Source organism: Myxocyprinus asiaticus, chromosome 11 (assembly GCF_019703515.2).
Source record: "Myxocyprinus asiaticus isolate MX2 ecotype Aquarium Trade chromosome 11, UBuf_Myxa_2, whole genome shotgun sequence".
Lineage (NCBI taxonomy): Eukaryota > Metazoa > Chordata > Actinopteri > Cypriniformes > Catostomidae > Myxocyprinus > Myxocyprinus asiaticus.
Window position 1 is genome coordinate 29,759,625 of NC_059354.1, and position 6,000 is coordinate 29,765,624.

A 6,000-nucleotide genomic window follows, 5' to 3' on the forward strand; every position below is an offset into this window, starting at 1 on the left:
TGTGTGTGTGTGTGTGTGTGTGTGTGTGTGTGTGTGTGTGTGTGTGTGTGTGTGTGTGAGCACATCTGGCAACTGAGATTCGTCTTCCGCCACCTGGATTGAGGCGAGTCACTACGTCACCACAAGGACTTAGAACCCATTGGGAATTGGGCATTCCAAATTGGGGAGAAAATGGGAGAAAATAAAAATAAATAAATAAATAAAGACCTTCTTCATCACTGGCAAATGATAGGATGCATTTGCAGGTTTCGTTTCCATTGTAGATTCACTGCAACCAGCGTTATCTTTATTTTCCATTTTTTAAAAATAATCTGTGAGTGTATTTGCAAGTGAGGACATGCACCAAATGAGACAGCAGGGCATGCGTGAGCTTTCTGAGACATTCAGATTGAATCGCAAACTGATTCAGACCGCTTTGCTATCACGTGTGTGTCACGGCTCCGGTGAGTTTGTCGGTTTGTTTTGTATGTTTTGTCATTTTCTCTCCCTCATGTCTCGCAGGCGCAGCCGGCTTGCATGATCACCGTGTCCATGGGAACACTGATTGAAACGCTGATCATGCCACTGATTAGCATGCCGAGCAACACGTGTTCTACCCAATTCACTCCCTTCTTAAGCCCGTCGTGTTCTAAGTATCTTTGCTAGATTGTTGTTTGATGTTGAGTACTAACCTCACTCTCTCTGCCTTGTTTGTCCTGTCTCATGTTTCTGTTGGTTGTCCGTGTGGGTGTGTGGTTGCCTTCCAGTATTGCTGTGTGTCAGCTGGTCTTCCACAGAGAATACCTCATCTCTGCCCACATGTCGGGAGTTAAATTCGCTCTTCTTTGCTGGGCGTTGTTCTGCATCTCACTAAGCTTCAACAGAGGATTCTACGAATCTTTTCCTGACTTCCACAACACACACACTCATTCTACGTACACACTCTTCACGGATTGCCCCTTGCGCGAATATCGCTTCCTGCTGCTGCAGCCGTGTCGGGATATTCTACATTCCTCAACCCAGTTACTGCTCATTATTACTGTTAATAAATCCTTTGAACTTTTCCTCTGCTCTTCGGTCTGTATGTCACACTATCGCTCATGACAGTGTGCCCAATTCATTGTAAAGAACTGACTCAGATGAGCGATTCATTTGTCTGACATCTTTAGTTCTGATTCAAAACTGGCGAGAGTAAACATCAGAGTGATGTATGATGTAGCAGTGTAGCTTTTTCAAAGCTACGCCGCTACCTAATCAAAAATATAACTTGAAAAGCTACTTGATTTAAAAAATAGCGAAGCTACCACCTCGCTACTCAGAAATGTAGTTAAGCTAATTTGTAGCGAAGCCCATCACTGTTCTCAGGAACATCAATCTCGCATTGTGATAGAAAGTGTTAAATGGATATTTCTAAAGTATCATTTACAGTCTTGATTTGTTGTTTTTAAACAAGATTAAGTAAAGCCGATTCATTACATTGCTGCAAGACAGGCTGCTGCAAACATTCCAAATACATTTCATGTTAACCTAAAATAACTTGCTCTTGTAGCTCAACTTGTAGAGCATGGTGCTAGCAACACCAAGGACATGGAACCTGCATACTGATAAAATGCTTGCCTTGGATGCATTGTAAGTTGCTTTGGACTGGTCTGCCAAAATGCATGAATGTGAATGTAATGTAAATTGGGCAGTAATATTGAGGGAAAAGGTTGAGCAACATTGTAGGAATATAGGACAATGTCAGGTTAATTTTATTTGCAGACATCAAAACCAAATTCACTTGTCTTTCAATGATTATCACATACACATCACATGAAATGAGTCCAATCAATCAATCAAACCTCACTAAGTCACTAGAATGGCTTGTAGCATTAGAGTTATTGGTGTTTGCATTAGAGATACCATCTAATCGCCTGGTATTATCCTCTCCTATCAGGTCAATTCCATCTCCCTTCGTATCTGTAATGCCTGAAAGTTTCTAATTAACATGTTCCGGCGTGTTGTTTTGCTCCTTCATCGCGTTCTAATTTGCCTAATGCTCTGATCTCCCATTTGTGTTTTGTGGGCAAGCTAATTGAATCGCTTTTGATGTGTTTATATTTTAGGGAGGGAGATCTGTAGTTACTTTCATTGTGCAAACTGGTGCTAATTGCTAAATGGAGCCAGTTAGCACCAGCTACTTATTCAGAGCAACACAGATCAAATAAGCAAATAGAATGCAATGGTGAGATCATGAGGGATGCGCTTGAGAACTGAAACTAGGTGTGACTGAGAGGAAAGAGGCTTAAACAAAAGGCTTCTTCCAACTGGGGGTGGAGAGATTAGTGTTGCATTCAGCAGGCATTTGCTTATTTCAAACCCAAAGAAAAGTACTTCAAATGCATGACAAAAATATTGATTCTCAAGTGGGGATGGCAAGACCTGCACATTTTCTCTTCTTTCAGCAGGAGATCATCTGGCGTGCATTGCTGACATTGCATGACTCTTTTGTACCTTTGTCCTCACCATGCCACAAAATCGTTTAGTGGACTGCACCTTAGTGCCTGGGGCCCAGCAAGTGTGTGTCACGTCGGGCCCTCTTCTGAGCTGCTCCTGGATGAAAGCAAAAGCCAGGCTTATTTCTTTAATTCTTCATTTCATCATTTTGTTCCTTGCAGCCATGTTCAGGAAGAAAGGCTTTCCAATACTCTCCCAAGGAACGCTTATCTTATAGCTTCTTCGCTAATGTGGCGCCACCAATTGAAGTGGTTTCCGCACCAGTCTCAGACTTGGCACCTCTTGTAGTACTTTTGTGACTTTATTTGGGGCTTTTTTTCTCTCGTGCATGAATGCATTCATAAATAAATGCAGAGATCCTACCCAAAATAAAACCGTGCTCCTTGTGTGCCCCCCTGGTTCATTTCATTAGCATTGACATTAGCAGATGCCACCACAAGCCTCAGAACTACAAAGGCTCCAGGGTTCAAAGCTACCCTGCCTGGATAAACAGATCCCCTGGAAAGAGAGAGAGAGAGAGAATAAAGGGAGAAGATCATCATAGTTCCAGCGTGGAAGGGTTGCCACGCGTTCTGTTCATTTAGTGGTTTGTTGCTCTGCATTCACCCCTTTACACACTCTCCCCCCAGCAGAGAGTTTATTCATTTAGATAAAGCCCCTACTGATGTTCTATCCATTTTGGTACATCTGGGCCTTTGTTTTCTATTAAGAGTCCCAATCTGGTTCCATGCTGCTTAAATTGCTTGAAATCCATAGAGATGCAGTGGGAACATCGGGTCATATCTGACAAGCGGTGTGTGAGAAAGAAATGACTGTAATTTATGGGTCTATATGCATGCTTTTGAGAAAGGTACTGAGAATGTATGTTTGTGTGTGTCTCTGTGGGGGCATGAGCTGTGGCTCTAATATTATAGAATTTTAGAGTTAATAAAGTGGCCTCCCTGATTTCCATACACTGTATTTGCAGTGAATTATTTATAGGCTTAATCTCTGCATTTCCTCTCCCACAATTTGCTCCCAAAGACAAAATATGTCATCAAAGAATGCAAAATCGAATTTGTCAGTAAAAAGTAGAGAAAACTATAAACAAATGAAATGGGTTCCACAAATAACAGACCTTTTCCCCATTTCTGTTTTTGGAATGCAGAGGTAAACGATAACGGGGTAAACTTCTATAGCACTGAATGGGAGACCATGGCCAATTTAGTTTTTTGCGTTCCCATTTGCTCCGACAGAAAAAGAAAAATCAACTATTATGTATCCACAACAGAGAGAGGGATGGATTACAACAATAATATTAAAGAAAGATGCCAAATTTATGGTCACTCCCCCAGCAGCTGTATTAGAAACCTCATCACAACAGTGATGACTATTTTTTTGCAACTTGGTTTTACATAAAGTATGAGGTGGTAAGTTAAAAAGTTTGCTAGATTTATGCTGCTAAATAGGGCGGAAATGTGGCATCATGATTTAGATTAATATTGTGAGGCTCTACCACTAGCATCAAAGTAGAGTGACCATGTGTCCTCTTTTTCCCAAAAATGTCCTCTTATTTGGACCAGAAAAAGGCATCTGGCCGGGAATTCAAAATATGTCTAAAATGTCTGGGATTTGGCTTTGTCTTCATTGGCTTTGTCTTTAATGTGCTCTCTACAGTTAGTACTATTATACATTCTGTGTATTTGATACTGTGTATCAGTTTTAATTTTAACCATCTTAACATGTCCTTACATGATTTTCTGGCTGAAAGCTGCAGACCACTCTCTCTCTGTGTGTGCATGCACACTGTATGTGTGCATGGGTGAGAGATTGCCAGAGCACTCTGACAATAAAAATCAGAAAATACAATGAACTAGAACACAGGGCATTTTAGAGGCGAAACTGATTGATCTTACAGTGAAATCGGAAACAGTATGTTGACTTTTCTTTAGCTAAAATCGCTCTGTGCTTACTGAAATACGAAACACTGCCCCAGTGGCCAAAGTGGTAAGTGTTGTTGGGCATATGGACATGTATGAGCTCCATTTTCTGGGTGATATGTCCACAGAGCGGTGCCAAAAAGAAGTTGGTAGTTGTTTTCATCTGTACAGGCTGTAATACAGTGAAGAGGAATGCATATTTTATAAACCATACCCCCAACCTAAACCTAAAAATCAGTGAAGTAAAATGTTATGTAAGAGGGAAAAATACAACCTTCAAATCATGCTTGTCATTGATTATACAATCGCAATTACTTCCTGCCTGGTTTCAGCATGGGATCCAAACCTAGGTTTCCCATGCTGCTGATGCAATGTGCTTCTGGTTGTGCCACACTGAAAGTTAAACATTCTAGAGGCAATGCAAAAATGTCTGATAGGAGATGGTGCTTGTCAGTGAGTCAGTGTAATGTGGCCGATCCTAGGGTATCGGAACTCTCAGAAAAAAACATGTCGACTTCCCATGTGATTATGTTGGGAGAAACAAGCCCATGAGTCTCAATTCACATAATATCCATACTAAATATCATGTGATAAGCACAAAACATCAGCCAAAGGAGAGAGTTTTTCATAGAAATGGAAGTGCACCTGGGCACAACAGGAGGATTGAAAAGTATGAAGTGTAGTGATGTTATTTTTATTTTTTATGGCATCTGACCTTATATGTTGTTATTTTATGTTATTATATTTTATTCTATGGCCATTCTTTAAAAACTAAAGGTAGACTATCTAACCCCCAAACACCACCATATTGTCCTCTTTTTGGACATCCACAATATGGTCGGTCATCCTAGTTGAAGCCAGCCCATGAGAGCATGTTGAGCCACTTTAATGCCCCATCTGACCTGGTCTTAAATTAAAACCGTCACTGTGTACCCATGGAAATCTTTTATAATTAGACCTATTTGACAGAGGTTAATCACAACTGACATTGGCTGGGTTTCCCAAAAGCATCGTAAGCCTAAGTAGATTGTAGCAATCATTCCTGACAATCTACTTAGGCTATGATGCTTTTTAGAAACCCAGCCCGTAACAGACAAAAAGGTGAATATTAAGTGCGGCTGATGCAGCCGGTGATCTGCTGCTCAACAGCACTGTTCTTATTGAGTAACGTTGTTCACTCAGTCCAAAACTTAGCTCATGTACTGTTTTTACATGATGCTGATGCATACAAAAACATATGTGACCATTTTGCATTCATTTTGATCTTGATTTTGGAGTATTGGTGATTCTCCTCTAACATCATAAGAAGCCATCTGAGGCCTAATGATCTGCAGCCATTTACACAGTTTATCTTCAGTCCACCAGTGTAATGAGTGGGAAGAGTTCCACTGAGTCTGCCTGCTGGGCCAAAGGATTCCATTAGTAGGAAAATGGTGTGGCCACTGGAACTTTTTTGTTTACAGCTTGGTAAACAGATGTTTTCTTGTGTATTCATCAAGTTGTCCTGCTGCATAAGGTTAATGCTGCCATATACAAAGTCATGCAGAAATGCAAGCCTCTGGTTTGTTGGATTGAGTGTCATCAGACTTCTTGTCTATGACCTTCA